Genomic DNA, 21,087 nt, shown 5'->3' with positions numbered 1-21,087 from the left:
TTTCATCATTTCACAACTATTAATGACATAATAATTTGAGCCAGTGCGTCACCAAAATTTGCTAAAGTGCATCCCAAGTTTGTCCCTACTAGCATCCCAAAATTGGCAAACATTAGGATCCAAATAATTTCATATGATGAATCCCAACATTTTTATACTGTCCATCTCAACACACAAACTTGCTGCTTCCCAACATTTTCCCAAGTTGTATCCTAAATTATCCTGACCAGCTGGGAGAGATGTATTGTTGCATTAAATAGAATAAGTGGGGGACTAAACTTTCGGCTGACTCACTATATTGTGAAATTAAGTCTTTAGTTTTGATGTTCATATATGCTAAATTCAATATTCTCTCACCCACTATGATAATTACATACATCACTAGTCAATCAAACTGAATTGTGTAAATTAATGTTTACTAGCTGAGTCATACAGATGTATTGTTGATAAGTGGCAGAGTAAACTTTCGGCCCTCTCAGTATACTGACATGGAACTCTAACGTTCATAGTTAAATAACTACTTAAACTAGATTCTCTAAAAGTTTACTTGATCATAACATCACATTAACTAAACATTTGCAACAGTACATTCAGTTAGGGGTTTGGTAAAAAATGAAAACACAAATTCACAAGCAATACATAGGTGTATGAAGGTCTTCAAATATGATCCATTTTCATCATATCACAACTGTTAATGACATAATAATTTGATTCAGTGCGTCACCAAAATTTACGAAAGTGCATCCCAAGTTTGTCCCTACTAGAATCCCAAAATTGGCGAACATTAGGATCCAAATAATTTCGTATGATGGATCCCAACATTTTCATACTGTGTATCTCAACACACAAAATTGCTACATCCCAACATTTTCCCAAGTTGTATCCCAAATTATCCTTACCAGCTAGGACAGAAGTATTGTTGCATTAAATAGAATAAGTGGCGGACTAATCATCAGAAGTTTCAACATTATAAAGAGATCACAATTACATCACTAATTGCTGGTCATATCAACAACCACCAACATTAGAACTTTCAACATTATAAAAGCAGACATACTCAGCAAGGAAATGTTCTCCCACAACTAAATTATCAAACATGTTCTCAGCAAGCTCAACCAATAGAGGAAGAGGGGGAAGAGGAGCGTGGGGTAACCACCCCCTTCCTGCTCAGATCTCCCATCCACCTGTTTTCCCTTATCCTCCTCCAACAAGGTCGCAATTGGTTATGTGTTTGGACAACCTTACTGCAGAATTGGCCAACCTAATTGCAACTATGGGCAACCTGACTGCAAAAGTGGCCAACCTTATTGCAGAAATGGGTCGGATGAAAAACCACTTGAGGGTGTTACACAGACGTGTGCGCCACCTTCAGAGGGTAGGCGACGACTCTAATGTCACCGAGGTTGTTCCTGTTGCCGATTCAAGTTCCTCATCCAGCTCCTATTCTTTCTGAAGGATAAGGGGACTTGGTCTAGTGGACCCTTTTGCAGTTCCTTTTGGGAACTTAGGTCCCTCTGTCGAACCTTTCTACTACCTTTTGTAGTTCCTTTTGGGAACTTAGGTCCCTCTGTCGAACCTTTCTACAGATGTATTTTAGTTTACTTTTGCAATTTAGGTCCAAATGTGGAAGATTTGTATTACCTTGTGTAGTTCTGTTTCGAGTATCAAAAGTTCTTTTTATAGACCTTATATATGTATTTACTTTCAGTATATGTTTACTTTGCAATGTAAAAAAATTGTATGATGAATCCAAACATTTCTCTACTGTGCATTCCAACACAAAAACTTTCGGCTGACTCATTATATAGTGAAATCAAGTGTTTAGTTTTGATCTGCATACTAAATTAAATATTTTGTAGTAATAAATATTCTCCCACACACTATGATAATTACATACATCACTAGTCAAACTGAATTGTGTAAATCAATGTTTTGCAGCTGGGACAGACATATGTATTGTTGATATATTGTTTTGCAACTGGAAGTCTGACTTTCATAGTTAAATCACTACTTAAACTAGATTCTTTAAAAGTTAATTTGATCACAGCATCACACTAATTAGTTCATAGCAATATTTCGTATTCAGTTACATATGTATGAAGGTTTTAAAGTAGAATCCATTTTCATCATATCACAACTATTAATCACATATTATTTTTGGATACACGTCACCAAAATATTCCTACCTCGCATCCCAACATTTCCCTATTGTAAATCCCAACATTTTCGTACATTGCATCCTAACATTTTCCTAGTGTAAATCCCAACATTTTCCGACCTTGCATCCTAACATTTTCCTAGTGTAAATCCCAACATTTTCCTACCTTGCATTCAAAGTCATTTTCCTAATAAGTACTTCATTACATCAGTACTTTCACTTGAGACTTGCATCAGTACTTTGACCTATATATATATATACTACTATTATGACCGTTTGTAAACTTTGTTACCATTGAAAACCCCTGTACGTCAAAATCCCTTATATATAGGTACAAAATTATCTCCTTTCACATAAACTTCTATTTTCCTCAATCTTCTATATATCTGCTTATTCCATGGCTTCATCAACCAACAGTGGTGGTCATCCAAGAACTGTAAGTACAAGTATCTATTGCAACAAAAGACATGCCTACTCTATTATTTTCGTCCATTATTTATACATATTTGTTATATATGGTTATATATTTTTTCACTATGCATTTGAATACCTTGGACAGGTTACTTCTGGTGAGTTTAGAGACCTAAGGTATGCAATTAAATATTGTGGGTGTGGAGAAAAAGCAGACGTTAGAATTACAGAGAAATGGAAGAACACAGGGAAGCTGTATTATGTATGTCATCATCCACAAAAAGTATGCGGCTTTTGGGAGTGGTGCTACCCCATTTCATCCAATATCACTGAAATGGTAACTTGACCACAGCACCTACCATTGGATGAAGGAATGACCGGGTATGATAATTTGGTGGAAGATGTTGATAAAATTAAATATGAATCTGGACAACTTGCATCAAGTGTAAGAGTAATTGAAGCAACACATGAATTTGTTAAGCTACTAGCTAGGGTAACACTTTTTTGAGTGTTTTAGCTTTTCTAGTATCTCTGTTTGCTTTATGTAAACTTTAGGTGATGTAAGATTAATTTTCTAGTATCTCCGACTCAATATTAATGAAATTTAGTTGAATGATGTGTGAAATAGTAAAAAACATAGCATGCTATGAACCACAAATGATATGTCAAGCAAGAGTCACTTTTTATTCATACGACATCTAGAAGAAGAAAATTTAATGTGCTTATCATTGTTAACATCTCCACTACACAAAACACATCCAGCACAAAAAAATATTAAGGTGCTTATCATTGGTAACATCTCCACTACATAAAACAATATGTCCTATAGTCATTACAAATTGCCACATATATAATAGAAGCGAAATAAGAGAAACGCTTCATATAAAAGACATCCAGCAAAAAAACAAAATAAAAGTTTACAAGTACTAAATATGTACATTGTTGGTAACATTTGCATTACACAAAGCAATATGTCACGCTTCCTTCAATATACATCTAAAACAGCAAAAAGTAAAGTTCATAGTTAGCAAATACACCACCATAAATAACACCAAGTACTACGACAACACAGGAGTCGCCCGAGCATGAAAACCTGAAAATGTTAGGGACAGAACTTTGTAAATGGTCAGAAATAGAAGAAAAATTTATCAGCATGCAGTAAGTTAAAAGTAGGACAAATTCTGGACTGCAACACAACTAACTCTGTCAAATTATGCAAGTGCCAGTCTGTACAATTCTGTTTGTCTTTCATTCAGTGAATTATCCAACAATTTCAACAGAAACTCTGAATGCATTAACTCTGGCTTTTTCTGCATCATTAATTTAATTGGTATCATTATTTGTTTAATGTTCTTACATTAAGTTCACAGTTAAAAAATATATTACATTAAATTTACTTTCAACTTCTTGGATAATTTTTTGCCATCCCATAATTCCATGAACTTCATTACGAATATGCCACAAGATGTCCTAAAATATTCACAAAATGAAAAATATCTACTTAGGTAATAATAGTAAGATGCTGTGAATACTTTATAATTTAAATTTCTACTTTTGTGTAATTTAGTATACATACGCATCAGGTTGTTCCGGGATTTTCACAGGAATCCTCACTAAGTATTTTGACCACTCTTTGCCACAAGCAACCTCCATGAGCTCTTTCTGTCGTACAAACATAATCATTTTGTAATTATAGTATATAGCTATAAATAAATGATAAATGTAAGTAAAATATGATAGGGCGTTTACCACACATAAGGCATATTGCTTATATACGTGAGGTGTTCCTTTTGAACAAATGTAATCAATCGTCTTCTCCGGATGGTTTACCACCAACAAAAACCAGTGACTTTTTATGCATGAAGGAAAGCATACCTGCATCAATACATAACAAACGGTTAAGGGATTGTAAAAAAAATGGGATTTTGTCACTCAATATAAAATAATACAAACAAAACCACTAACTAAATCTGTACTGGTAAATACAGCCGGATCAGTTTTAAAGATTCTATTGTAATCTTCCCACACCTCTCTTAGGACAACTTTGCGTTTTTCAGCTGATTTCAACACCACAACTCCGCTATTATCCATGAATTGTGCAGCATTGCTATTCAGAAAGAATTTTTTGGCACATTCTCCTTGGGTATTATTCAAATAATTTCCCCAAAAATTTATAACCTAATTTAATAAAACAATAAATAATAGTTGCTGAAATTTTTTAAACAATAAACCTGTCATGGAGGGTAAAACAAAAATATTCAAACAAATCATCTACTCACCGCACTAGAAACAAGGTTGGGTTCGAACAAAGTTACGATATCACATCGAAACAAGTCTTGGCCATACATCACCACTAATGTTTCACTGATAAAATGAATGACAAGTTGCAAATAAAATTTAAACATATAAGATACTTTATGCTGTCCAAAACAAAAAAAAAAAAATATTATTTAATAATAAAATGAAACTAGTATTAAACATATAAGACTTTATGTTGTACAAAAGAATTTTTAACACTTACCAATCTTCATGGCCAGTAGCTGCAACATAATTTAACATTTTGGTTTGGTCTTTTTTTAGCCTAATATTTTTACCATCTTGAATGGCCCAAGGAGAGAAAGAATATGGTCTGGGCTTTAATATCCTAGTGCCTCTTCCACACTTTTTAATATTTTCAGCAACTTCAGAGTCTGATACTGCAACTGGAAAATGGGATGGTGTACCATTTCGATCAAATTCTGTGTTGGGAGGGGATTCAGTTACTCTTTCATGTACGGGAAATGTCACAGCAGGGATTGTCGCGACTAATAACTGAGTTGTGATTTGAGTAACAGTAGGAATTTGTATGAAAAAACAGCAGGTTTGAATAAAAAAACCTTATATTCTCAGTCAAATTACTAAAAAACTAATGGTCTACTGTGCCTTCTGCTGATTCTAATAGGTTAAATAATCTTATCATGAGAAGTACCTAGTAAAAAATATCCAAAATAAATTGTTAGTAAGTTGAAGACCATCATAGGACTTTGACAGAAGGTTTCGTTATTATATAATGTCATTACTCTTACGTTTCTATTTTCTGCTATAATTTAAAAATTGGAATGATATAAACTGTTTTTTAAGTTACCACAACTAATATACAATAATAATCACAATTCAAGCTTAAATATACAATAATAATCACATAATAGGTAATAAAGAACTAAATCAAAGCAAATAAAAAGTAACGATCTTACAGGAACACTGGTGGAAACAACATCGTTCCGAACGGCCTCTTGATCCATAATTAATCTCTCTTCCTTGCTGGGCATATCGACTCCATACATCATCTTAAATAGTCCACTGATGGGTATATCCCATGTGTCGTCATCATTTAGAGGTAGATGTTGTTGCTCACCAATTGTCTCCATCTCCTCCGGAACAATTTGTTCCCCCTCACGTGTAAATGGGGAAGACAATGTTTTCCTTCATGCATGTATCTTCATTATTTAAAGGTGCGTCTTGTTGCTCACCAATTTTGTCCATCTCCTCCCGAACCAATTGTTCCCCCTCACATGTGTCAATGGGGGAGGCAATGTTTTCCTTCGTGCATATCTCTTCAACATTTAAAGCTGCATCTTGTTCATCACCAATTGTGTCCATCTTCTCCCCATTGAATTGTTCCCCCTCACATGCGTAAATGGGGGAAGCAATGTTTTCGTTCATGTATATCTCTTTTTCATAGTCGGACACGTCTTTCCCCTCAACTAAACCTTCCCCATCCCCATCAGTTATGCCCTCCCCATTCTTCGTACCAAACACTCTTGCTCTTTTCTGTGTACGACGCTGCCTCAACAAAGACTCTAGTCTGTGAAGCTTCTCTTTTTATTTCTTCGCATTCTGTATTATTTCCACCTGAAGATCTTTGATGTAATGCTGCATAAAAAGACAATTGTATTAATTTTAAATTGCCAACAAAATGTATTAATAGTGCGTTAACATAATTGAATGTATTTTTACCTCCAACACGGTGTCCGAACAACTATCATTGCAAGACTCAGACTGAGGGGGGGATAACCGATGTCGAGATGGGCTAACATTAGCATTCCTGCAATATGGTCTCGCCCGAATTATGACCAACTTTTTGTATGTTATTAAAACAAAATAAGTCAATCTTCAATCATTCCCAAATGTCATTGTCATATATTGAACTGCATATTGTACAATTAAATATACATAATACAAATTACTTGTACACGCAAATAAATTAATTTTATTAATACCTGACCGTATCCAAAATCTCCCATCTCATGCTCCCATCTTAATCGTTCACAGACAAGCTTTGTGTCCCAAAATCCAAGGCTTTGGGTATCAACATTTTCATAATATGGGTATTGCACTTCACATCTCATTAAATAAAGAAGCTGAATTTCATTTAACAAAACATATGAGATAGGATTAATATTAGCAAATAACATCACTCATAAAATGATCTAACTAGTGTAAATATATCTATTAATTTATACCTGCAAGAAAATCATGCATCCAATGTACAGTTGCTTCCCATCCCCATCTTCAGTAGTTTTCAACGATTTCACCAAACAATTACGTACATAGGTGCACCAATTGTAAGATGTAATTGCATTCACATCGTCAACAGCTTTCCACAAGCCTACGTGTGCATGATATCGTCCATTTGGAGACAGTACAACTGCATAAGCAAATAGTACAAACGCTCTCTTGAAATCTTTGCCAGCCTCCAAATTCGTTACCCTATCCATCAGTTGGTCCACATGTATTTCTTTATCATTGCGATACCCACCTTCGTCTACCCAATCAGAATCAATATTTTTGCAAATAGGCACGGGATAATGCCAGCAGGTATGCCAAGAATGGACTGGATATCAATTGCATTAATGGGCAGATACACATTCTCCTCTTGAAGTCTAATCCGACATTTTTGCCCATTAAAATTTTCTACGAAGTAATTAAAGAGTTTAGTTGACAAAAATGAACATTTCAGGTCAAGCATATTGCCAAAACCAATATCCTCAACATTTTTCCTCTTTTCCTCATTCAGATTGGATATTACTTCAATGAATTTCGATAAAGAGCATCTATGCCACCCAGCTTTTAATTTAAACTCTTCATTCTAAATCAAAAAATTAATTATTATTAAGAATCAGATATTATATGTTTTCAAACAAAATCACATATCATATAAAATATTACCTTATCTTTTCGAATTATTTTCTTTCCCGTCTTCTTACCCATTACAACCCTAAAAGATATGGTTTTTCAATTTGTAATGAGAGGTAAAGTAAGATTAAATTTTTTTTGATGGATTGAAATTAGTCAACAGTGTCCTGCCTAAAACATTTTTCAATTACTCCAATCTTGAAACACAATGCAAAGCAAAGAAGAAATAAGTTAAGCAGCAAAAATAGATTGCAAACAGTGGAAAATTACAGTAGAAGTATCCTATAATCTTATAATTTTATATACATAATTTACAACTTAATAACTGTGTCATTATTGCAGGAATTCATAAATACAATTAAAGATATGAGTGTGTGCATAAAATGTAAACATTGCATTCTAGTCTCGTACATCGAAATTGAAAGTAAAAGTAAGGGCGGGCTACAAATGCACTCTCACAACTCACTAATTACCTTCTTAAAGAAAGATATCACATAAATTCGCATTAATAATTACCTTCACATAAAGCTTGCATTTGACTTCATGTACTACCTTAATACCCTCCTCTTCAGTATTTTTTTACAGATGGGCTGGTAGGTCGTTCCCCATCATCTTCTGATAATCCAAGAGAATATAAGTAACAGAAAAATAAATACACAAGTAAACAACAGTCGCCTATTGCAGACAATATTTTCTTATCATTTAAATATTTTACCTAAGTTTTCTAAATTAGATCAAATCTAAATAAGTTCTCAAAACATTGCGGCTTTCAGAATTCTATGAATGTAAGGATAAAGGAATAGTCTTATAAATGTGAGGAAAAAGGATTACTCTTCTAAAATGTGAGGAAAAAGGAATGGTCATTTCACTAAAGTGAAGTAAACTTTTAGTGGTGTACATGCCACGAACCAGCATGGAGTACCACCATAAGTTTCACATTAAACTAAAAATTACAATCAAGATCTACAAATAGGCAACAAACTAACAACCAAGGTCCAAGAGGTTACCACCCTAACAACATAGTAATTCAACAGCAAAAAAATAAATAAATAGACCAACGACCACCATTAGGTCCAGGGAAAGATTTTTCAACCCCATGTTCTATTAAGACAAGCAAGTTTCTTGCTATATGCTAATTGTGTGTTTTTCTTCTTCTTCTTTTTTTTCACTAAATAATTTATAGCAATTTCTAGACAAAACAATTTAGAAGTTAGTTTCTACCTTAGTTCCTTTTTTTTTTTCTTTTTTTTTTTTTACCCCTTAATTCTAAGAGATTCCCTAACTTTAATCGTTCACAAGGAGACTTGTGCACTACAATTAAGACTAGTAAGTTCAAAAACTACTTTCACTTTTTAATGGAATCCAACTACTTAGGTTTAATGGTATATACTTATGATGTATATTAGGTTTAGTGGGGTCAGACCATTTTTTTGTCCAATTAATAAACGCATAACAAATAAGGTAATTAACAATGGAAAGAAATTGATGCTGCAGAAATCAAAACGAAAAGCTAAGAATTATGAAAGTGCAATATTGCTTCACTTGTAGAAGAGAACAACATCTTAGAAAAAGTTTTTTATGTGCGTTCAAACAGACCACAAAATGTCTTTAACTAATGGATCTTGCATAAAAACACAGCAAATACGATAAACATAAATATATATATATATATATATATATATATATATGTATGTATATATAATTAAGATTAGTAAGTTCAAACACTCCTTTCACTTGTTAATGGAATTCAACTACTTAGGTTTAGTGAGGTCAAGACACTTTTTTTGTCCAATTAATAAACGCAGAACAAATAAGGTAATTAACTGTATAAATAAATTGATGCTTCAGAAATCAAAACAAAAAGCCAAGAATGATGAAAGTGTAATACTGCTTCACTTATAGAAGATAATTAACAGTAGAAAGACAAATTACACCCAAATGACACAGCAAATACGATGAACATAAATATATATATATATATATAAAAGAGGCATTTCAAACGAAAAAGACAGCTGGGACACCCAAATGACTCACACGGCACACATCAATTTTGGTCCCACAACACACACTAGAACTGAGTTGGGATGTGGTAATCTTAGAGATGGGGATTATCTAGACTGACATATTGGGACGTTTACTTCATACAATTTTTGGGATTATTCAATTCAAATTTGTTTTTCCCTTTTTTGCATTGTATAATTATAAATATTAGATTTTAATTTAAGAGATACATGTATCAATATTCATATATTGAAATGGAATCCAACTACTTGAAAGTGATATATTCTTACTTATGATGTATATTAGGTTTAGTGGGGTCAGACCCTTTTTTTGTCTAATTAATAAACGAAGAACAAATAACAGTCAAAAGAAGAAATTGATGCTTCAGAAATCAAAAGGAAAAGCCAAGGATGATGAAAGTGCAATATTGCTTCACTTGTAGAAGAGAACAGCATTTGAGAGATCTAAGAAACAGTTTTTTATGTGCGTTCAAACAGACCACAAATTGTCTTTTACTAACGGATCTTGCATAAAAACACATCAAAGACGATAAACATAAATATATATATATGGCATTTCAAACGAAAAAGACAAATTACACCCAAATGACTCACACGGCACACAACAATTTTGGTCCCACGATTTGATTTTGGTCCCCCACAACACACATTCTTATTACACTTATAAATATTGGAGTGCTTTCAACATCCCACGACCTTTACACCCTGTATCTCCAAAATTTTCTTCATCCTTTCCTTATCTCTGCAACTCCACTCTTCAATTATTTCTCCCTCTCTCCCTCCATCTCTTTCTAGTCACTCTTTCTCTCTTTCTAAATAAGATTTTGGGTTTCGTAGAAATATCTGTTCAAATTAGGGTTTCTGATTGGAGATTTGGGGATTAGAGAGCTAATTTGAGAGGGTTTGGATCTTTTTCTTTGCTAGTTTCATACGGCTTCAAGATTGGGAACAAAATACAATAGATTTAAGCTTACTCTCTCTCTGTAAATGGAACCCTAACACCACTCACAATACAAATTTTGATAGAAATCATACTTTCTGGGTATCATACGGCTTCAAGATTGGAAACAAATTCCTCACGATCGAAGGATTCTTCAGTTCATCCACCTTCAGTCGCTTCAAAATCGGACTTTTCTTCTTTACTTCATACACCACCTTCAGTCGCTTCAAAATCGTCTCAGTATCCGAAGACGAGAACGAACAAATACAAATAGTGCACTTTGTCTGTGTATGTATGGCTTGTAATACGTATCCAACAGATTTGTCTGTGCATATATACTTATAATACGTATTTAGTAAAAAATGATTTACCCAGTTTTTGTCTCTTATTAGTAAGTGACGTGGCACAATCTCCACCGCACATCGCTCACCGGCTGCAACAGATTTATTGTTGCGCTAGAGACGATTTTGATCCATTAGGGAGAGGCTGAAATGATTTGCCCTAAATTTTTTTTTTTTTTTTGGTGGCCCATCATCTATGGGTCTTTAAATTTTGAGGCCCTAGGCAACCGCCTTGGTCACCTAGGGTCAGGGTCGGCCCTGTACACAAGGAATACATATTAACAATTTTTATTAGTTAAATTTAGGGGTGGATTTGAAAGTGATTTTAAAACTTCTTGTGATACTCTTGATTTCGGAAGTTAATCAAGTCCGCGTACAAAATTAGGGGATATTAAAACAATTAAAGTATTTTAAACAAATACAGATTACAAAATGAAATAAAATAATAAATAATACACTAAACAAAACTAACAAAATAATAATTCTCTAAAGGTTACAACTCGGGAATCCCATAATTCAAGGACTCCTTAACTAAAATTCATTATCAAAATTCATAAATAACTATTAAAGTCAAATGAAGTAATAATATCCAACTTTGACATAAAAATAGGAAGTGTAGATAAGTCCCCCAAGCTACAAATCCTCAACTTTGAGACTTGAACCTATAATAACCTGAATGATAAAAACAAGTGGGTCAAACCCACGAGCAAATTCTCTCTACCAAGTCTCTGAAAACTAATAAACAAATCATTTTAAACTAAAACCAAACCTAATAAATTTTTTTTATCTTTAATATACAATGATACACACACATACACATATATGTATATAATTATATATACTACACTAATCACATCCATTAATAGGTTCATTAAAATTTTAAACCTATTAAATAATGAATAAAATAATAATCATACATTGACCAATCCACCATTTCTTTTAAAAAGGAATTTCTTTAACCTTAATCTCATCCTTGTCAGTTATTTAATCATTTAAACAATAAAAAATATAATTAGAAGAATATTATATTTATTCCAAAACCCAATAATGATTTTAATTATTTAAATCACACAACCAATATCTAGGTTTTGACAAATCATCCATGTCTCCACCAATATTATTTTATTAATACATATAAAATAATACATTAACTTGTAAGTACTAGATTATTCTAATTTAAGAATATATAATCCTAATGCAATATATACATACAATAACCATAGATGAAATATTAATCATCTAATACGTAACAATTTAATTATGCATTGTCAATTCAACCATACCATATTAACAATTCAACTATGCCTCCTTAAGTATATATATTTATACTTTTAAATTAGCAATTCATCCATACTTTTTATGCATGTAATTTATTTATACTTTGGTAAATCAACCATGCCTTACAAATATATTTATTTACACATTGTCAATTCAACCATACCTTTACAAGTATATTTATTTATATTTTTAATTAGCAACTTATCTATGCTTCCATGTATGTATTTTATTCATACAAATATTTAGGCAATATATTTAAGCTTTTGGCAACTTATCCATGCCTACAATTCAACCATGTACCAACTTTAAGCTTAACCATAAGCTAAATCATACATAGACCTCTCGTGCCTATTATAAGCATAATTAATTTAATAACCAACCTATTATGATTTAATCAATCATACTAACTATAAAACATGATAAATCATATAAAAATAATAATACTAATAATCTTAATTAACATACATATATTTACACATATATTATATAATATAAATGTATAATACCTTCCATGATAATCCTTAATTATTTAAAATCATAAATACATATATATCAATAAATATATATACGTACATCCTTCCATACTAATCATAGATTAATTAAACCATATATACACATATATAAATAATTATATATATATATATATATATATATATATATAAATACATACACTTCCTTTCATAACAAATTATTAATTAATTATGTTTACGCAAATTAAATGTTACTAAATATCATCAAAAATGGTTTCCCATAAATACTTCATCTCGGTTTAAATAATTTTCCGACACCATCTCACTAAAACGTAAATATCTCCTAGTAGGATAGGAATTTGTGAATGAAATTAGTATCATTGGAAAGAGGACAAAAAATCCTTAAATTTGAGCTCAAGAATGACCCAATTTCGATTTAATGTGACTAAGTTATGACCGTTTCAATTTCATGTGTCGAATCGAGCCAACAAGGATTTCCCACGTGCGCCCACGCGCTGGATCCAAGCCTCTGTGTGAGCTGGCGCGTTTTGATTGGCTAGAGTCTTTTAGCTGCTGTGAGCTCACCACACTGAATCCATCACTTCCTTTATGCTGCATCCAATGGTCATAAATCCGTGCACAAATGAACACGCCCACATTGGATTATTTCATGTTGACTATAATAAATGTAAGGTCTGGATCAGCAAGTGCACCATCTCCTCATGGTCTGCGCTACACCAGATTAACCAACAAATGACCAGACCACTTATATGGCCCAGATACACATGCGCGCCAATACCCCATGCACTGTACCACGCTAAATCATCCATCCTTCATCAGCACCATCTAAGGGCCAAGATCTACGTGCACATGGTATACCATACATCACATTGCACTGGATTATAACCCTGCGCCATTCCACAGCCGTCATTGTATACATACATATAAACAGTATATATGTAAATATAAAAATAAACAGTATATATATTGGAAATTATATATATATATATATATATATATATATATATATAAAATTTCCAAACAAATAATAGAAAAATAAATCTAATAAATTCCAGACTAATATATAAAAATACCAGAAATTCCAGAAATCATAATTAACCCTCTTGGGTCATAGATCAACCTATAAATTTATTTTAGAATATATATACAACATCTATAAATACAATTAAAATCCAATAATCCAAATCTAAAAATATATAATAATTCATATTTTTAAATAATCCGATCTAAATATGATTTATTCAAATAAATTTAACCTAAAACTTTTGATACTCAAGGTGAAATACTTATGAGTTTTAAGAGGAAAGATAAAGAAGAACTCGCCTGAAGGTTTTGAAACGAAACACTCTCTTTCTTAGATTCGGCCTCCTCCTTGTCACCTTTCTTTTCATCTCTCTCTCTTCCTTTCTTATTTTTCTAACTTGTAAATATTTTAACCCTAAAGCCTTATGTGTATATTTATACATACTAAATCCAAATCATATTCCTAATATGACTACCAAATAAAATAATGAACTAATAATCATCTTTAAATAATATATATATAAACATATATTATATTATATTATTTATATATATATATATATATATATATTTATTGATATATAGGTATATATGATTTAATTAATTAATGATTAATTATGGAAGGTATATATATATAGGTATATATGATTTAATTAATTAATGATTAATTAAATCATATATAATTAAATCATATATATATAGGTATATATATATATATATATATATATATATATATATATATCTGAAGCTGTAATAAAAATGTTCTCAATTTGAAAAACTAAATTTCTTACACTTCAAAATATCTCAACCCCTTGTCCCTCTCTTTTCCTTCTATTTATAAATTTTTACAAGTATTCTAGAAGCTTCCTCTTTCATCTTTTATGCTGGGCAGATCCTTTGGGCTTTTCTTTCAGTACAGGTTCAATTCCTCCCCTTTGAGATTGGGCTTGGAGATCATCTTAATGGAGATTGGGCCTGATGGGCTGTCATCCGATTGGGTCAATTGTTCTCTCCCGATCCAGTCTTTAGTGGAATGAATAATGTAATACCCTTAATTTTAAAAGGATAGTCATAGTATTTTTATTTAATTATTTAATCGCATTTTTATTTAATTTTCTTGCCTATTTGTTTAAAATCGTTGTTTTTAATTAATTAAATTGTTTGTTTTTGGTTAATTGTGTAATTGTTTAGTTAATTGAATTAATTGAATCGTTTGTTTTTGGTTAAAATCGTTGTTTTTAATTAAATGCTTATGTGGAATTTAATTGTTTAGTTTAATTAATAAATTGCTTTAATTGGTCATTACTATAAGCTTATGTGGAAATTCATGTATTAGTTTTTGGTGATTAAATGTTTTACATTCGTGACATTAGGGTTTTATATTTTTGTTTATGTAAGTACGGGATTTAGTTTAGCCGACTTAGGATTATTGGGGAATTAGAATTAGGTTTTCAGAGACGCCTACTTATATATATATATATGACGTCTGTCTAGGGTTTATCACATAAACCACGAACAGAGAGTATTGAGAGGCAGAGATAGAAACAGAGAGAAATAGAGAGAGGAAGGCTAGGGTTTGGCGTAAGACTTAGACTGAATCAAGGAGGAATTAGTGACGCATGCTCATGGGTTGAACTAGGAGCAACAGAGGTCAGTAAAAGCAGTTAAGGTCACCGGAGTTGCTAGAGACGACGGTTTAAGATTTCTAAACTGAAATCAGAGGTAAGTCTCTATTCTGTCTCTTTCCCTTTAATCTGTATTCTATGCATGCCTAGGTAGACTCTAGGGGTTTAATTAATGCTAAAACATATCTATAATGCATGTTTAAACTGGAATTTGCTTCGTTGTATTAAACTATTTTGAAAATTCTTAACTCGTTTACTTGTATCTTTCTGTATATGTTGTTTAAGCCTTGTTTAATTGAGATTATTGATGCATGTTGATGTCTTTAAAATAGTCTGGGACATTAATTGAACACTAGAACAAGTATAAAAAAAATTACATAGGCCATGGGAATCACAGGAGGCGAAGAAGACGAAGCAGAAACATGTAACTACTTCAAGGAGTGAGAGAGCAGGCTCCCAAAAGGAGGGAGCCAGCTCCCTCAAAGATAGAGGCGGCTCCTAGCTCTAAAGATCAGGCTCCAAGGCTGCAAGAGTCTGCTCTCCTATGTTGGGAGGCGGCTCCCAAGTTTATGGAGCAGGCTCTCAATTTGTGAGAGCCTACTCTCGCCCAGAATTGCGTATTACTTGTTTTTAGGTTGTGTTTAGGCTGTACTGGGTCTTTTTGATCCATTTAAATTGCGTTAAATGGTGTAGGTAATTGTTATAGACCTGTAAGAATATAGGGAAATAATAATTTAATAATGGATTAAGGAATGGACAATGTGAACTTAGGGAAAAGTCCTACATGTTGCACTTTAGTTGTTAAGCAACTTACCTACTGGAACTTGGAGATTCTTGTAAATATGATTTAATACTATTTAAACATATTTAAATAGAGGTATAAGTATAGTGAATTACTTAAAACTAACTATGCTTGGTTGGGATTAAATTGGTATTTAATTTGCTATAAACTGTATCAATTTATGAACGATTTGGAGGATTTAAATGCTTTAATTGATTTTAGCAATTTAAATAGTTGGAACATGATTTTTAGGTTTTATAATGAATGCCTAATATCGTTGTATATGTATTAATTTATGTTGATGCATACTTTAGAGAATGGTTGATGTGTTAACTGTTTGGATTTCATCAATTATTGGATTTATGGATTCTTATGAAATTTACATTTAAGAATTTCATTATAATATGTTCAGTAATAATTCTGATTATCATTATATTGTTCTGGATTATAATTGATAAACTGCTTATTTTGTTTTGTCAATTGTTGGATTTGTTGTGTATGTATGCACCGGTATGGGACGGTGACATATTAGGAACGGATTAGTTCAAAATACTAAGTCCTACCTATTCGGAAATAAGTTGGATTAACTTATAACAGTTAAATCCTATATATATATATATATATATATATATATATATATGTATATGCACCGGTATGGGACGGTGGTATATTAGGGATGACTTAGTTCAAAACACTAAGACCTACCTATACTAGGGACGGATTAGTTCAAAACACTAAGTCCTACCTATTCTGGAATAAGATGGATTAACTATAAAAGTTAAGTCCTACTTATATATATGACAGGTCAATAAACATTTGAATGTCATATCTTAAACGGATTATATATATATATATATCTTTATGGTGCCGTGATATGAGTTTGAGTCTCAGGATCATGGTTAGGGTGCGTATATCGCCTAGGATGGATAACTGGACATAATTGTTGTTCCTTGGTAGGTCTAGGTATACATGACCTCGTTACGTGCGATTTGCATGTTACCTTCTATTCAGGCTGAGACTACACTATAGTCTAGTGAACGTCCTATAGTGTGTATATATATACATATATGGACTATTTTAGTTATTGTTGAGCTACCTAGGATGTATCTACGTATCGGGTTTCTGCATGGATTGTAGTAGGATAGAACTTGCATGTGGGCCTGACCCACTTTTATTTTTTCAGGTGTTCGCAAGTTCCAGGCTTAGAGCTTGATCGTGCCGAACAGATACAGATACTCACTCCTTCGACTATGTAGGACTGTTTTCCATGTTGAGCTTTGTATTTTTATTTTAGTTGTATTACTTTACAGTTTGGGATTGAATAGGGGTCCACTAGATGGATTCTCGAGTTATACAGATATTGGGAAGTTGGGAATTTATTATTTAATTTTTGAGGATTTTTAATTTAGAGTTCTTTCAGTTATTATTATTTTATTCTTATTTCATATTTGTATTCTGTGCTTATTTACATATTAATTGTTTGGTATCCCTCGGATCTGTACTCGGACTTGATCACCCGTGACTCTAGAATCGAGGGGTATCACAGATCATACCCGGCCCAATCTATTTTTGGTATCTTCACCTACCCCCTAATCTCTCCCTAATTGATTAAGGCGAGACTACCAAAGAGATACAATTGTGACACGACTGCTCGAGGCGGTGACATGGGCACAACTGCTCGATATGATGACGTAAAAAAGTGAATGGTTGGTTCAGAGGTTAACGTTTTAAATTTTGAAATCTCTTTATTTCCCTAACGCCTCGGTCATTGGGACCATTTTCCCTTTTAAAACTCTTTAGCCTGCATTTCCAGTCTTTTCTTCTGTCTCTATCACATCCCTTGTCAATCATCCCAACATCTACTCTTCTCCAGCAACATCAAGTCTTCTCCAGTGAATTCCTACTACGGGTTTCTTGCCCCCAATTCTTCCATAGTGTCTTTAGCAAACCCCAACTCTTAAAGTTAGTCCTAATCTTTTTCTATTTCTCAAAAAGCTATATATTTTTTTACCAGAGGGCTTTGATCGTCTTCGTTGTGGCTATTGACTTAGAACTTCTTCACTTAAAGAATGAAATTCCCAATGATATACTTATTAGGGAATGTCCCAAGGATGTAAATGTGAGGACCAGTGAAGGTCTTCTCCCCGATGAGATCTTATTTTCTCTCCTTCATCTGAATGTGGTTAGATTTTCTTTACATCCCTTTTTATGTTATGTCTTCAACAGATTAAACCTCTCCCCCCTTCAAATAAACCTTAACTTTCTTAGGGTTCTGTCAATTCTTTTGATTCTGAACCGTAACAGGGGCTTAGATCTCGACATTCTAGATATCCTTCTTTGCTACAGGGTCAGTAAGATTAAGCTAACCGATATGTACTACCATTTATTCCCCATTGAAAAATGGTCCATATGTACGAATAAATTTGATTCCTAGAAGGGGTGGAAGAAAAACATAATCAGGGTTAAAGGGGCTTGGTATACTCCGACTTCTAGGGACTATCTCATCCCGACCGCTTTTGGGGAGTGTTCTGTTTCTTTGTATAAAAGATTTAAAAATCATAAGAGTCAATGTCCTTATGAAATTTGTCTTCCACGCTTCTGCTTTTTTCTTTTCGATCCTCTAGGTATTCCTTATAACGAATTGGGTTATAGCATTTGTAGGGATAGAGTCGATCATTTGAAGGAGAAAGTTTTAAACAACATTCCTTCTTGCTCAGAAATCCTTACCCCCAAGAATCTTTGTGACATATCAGTTTTGGGCACTAGCATAGATTAGATCCAGATTCCCTCGTTCAGTAGGAGAAAGAACCCTATCAGGAATGCCTTTGCCTTGGCTTCTGCTTCTACTACCACCTCAAACGTTGTTCCTGGCACTGTTCTTCTCATCAATCCGAGCGTAAATTCCTCTCGTGTTGCCCCAGTCAACAGTCTTGGCATTGATAAACCTCCTCTTGCTCGAGCATCTGCCTCGGATAAGAGTCAAGGAAAAAGATCTCAACCAAAAGGTGGATCCGACCTAGATGAGGTTCCTCTGTCACAAAGGGTCCAGACTTCAGGGGTGACTGTACCTGTTCCATCACAAGGAATGCCTGTCTCCGCCGCTGGAATAGGGAGAACTTCCACCTGGCCTTCCGAGGCAGTCCAATGGACACCTCGATTCATCCGAGCAGATAGATCTATCGTTACTTCCAATGACACCATGTTCAAGGATGGTCCAACCACCCTTGCTTATTATAGACACTTGTGGTCTCTGATGGATGTTAAGATGCAGAAGGAATTGATTCAAAAGGAAATGTTCAGCTGTTTTCCTCTTGCTGCCATGGAGGTAATTTTCCATCCTTTTTTACTAATGTCAATCTTTTTACTATTCTAACTTTCTCAGATATACGCTCGGCATAATCAGTACTCATGCATCTGTCTGCAGACTCTGTTCGGAATGATGACCATGTAGAAGCATGTCGAATTAGCTAACACAAAGGCACACAGACTCTTCGTTGGGCTTGACATGGCTAACAAGGAGAACAAGCTAATCAGTACCAAAAACATATAGTTAATAGTCCGGTTGGATGCTGTAGAGAGAGAAAGGGACGCTCTGAAAAAAGAGAGAGATTCGCTTCATGATGAAAAAGATGCTCTGCAAATAGAGATAAATGTTATGCAGACCGAGAGAGACACTCTGACGGCTGACAGAGAGAATCTTCAGCGTTCCCTGGATGACAAATGGGTGAACCGATTAGCTCTTGAAAAGACATCTTTAGATGAACGTGCAACCTTGCTAGGTATTGTGAGCAGAATTGATGGTGGTATAAAGGCTCTTCATGCTTGCTTTTCCCAGATTGGGGCCCTCAGATATGCCGAAGGATATAAAGATAGTTATATAAACTGTTCTCCTCTTGAAGGTCAGACTAGCTCCAATGCTGGTCTGAATGATGTTGACGCATTCTTGAAGATTGATCTGCTGAACGATTATAATGATTCGATCTCTGACCCTGCAGAACGTATCTTCAAGGAATGCAAAGGAATTATGTCTTCTGGGGTCATTCCTGCCATTCCAACTAATCATCCTCTGGACATTTCTCCTTTTTCGACCAATGCAAAACTAGACTCTTTGAAATATTAATTATACTAGTATTATCACAAAAGATAGCAATAATACCTTGATCAACTCCATAATCCAGAAGCATCTGTTTCATCCAAAGCAATTGTGTGCAACAATTTCCAGCAGCAATGTATTCAGCCTCACAAGATGATAAAGATATGTAATTTTGCTTCTTACTGTACCATGAAACAAGATTAGTACCAACATAGAAACAACCACCTAAAGTACTCTTTCTATCATCCTTGTTACCAGCCCAATCAACATCAGTATAGCCTGCAATCTCAAAGTTAGACTCAGAAGAATAATGCAATCCATAATTCAATGTACTATTGACATAACGAATAATGTGCTTGACTGCAAGAATGTGTTGTTCTCTAGGATTAGCTTTATACCTAGCACAAATACCTACACTAAATGAAATATCTGGCCTAGTTGCTGCCAAATATAGCAAGCTACCAATCATACTCCTATACAAGAAATGATCAACCTTGTTAGGATCATAGTCTCTATCTAAATTGGATGAAGTATTGGTAGGAGTTTGAACATGCTTTGAATCTTTCATACCAAACTTCTTAACTAGTTCATTTGTATATTTTGATTGAGATATGAAAATCCCATCATCAATTTATTTCACTTGGAGACCTAGAAAGAAAGTCAGTTCACCAACCATGCTTATTTCTTTTTAGAAAAATTATGAACAAGGTAATCACATGTAGCACCAAAAATAATATCACTCACATATAT

The sequence above is a fragment of the Cornus florida genome, unplaced genomic scaffold, assembly GCF_030987335.1.
Source record: "Cornus florida cultivar Cherokee Brave unplaced genomic scaffold, ASM3098733v1 CherokeeBrave_3.0.0_Hap2_Chr02, whole genome shotgun sequence".
NCBI classification, from domain to species: domain Eukaryota; kingdom Viridiplantae; phylum Streptophyta; class Magnoliopsida; order Cornales; family Cornaceae; genus Cornus; species Cornus florida.
The sequence above is the reverse complement of the archived record's forward strand: the minus strand, read 5'-3'. Positions refer to the sequence as shown.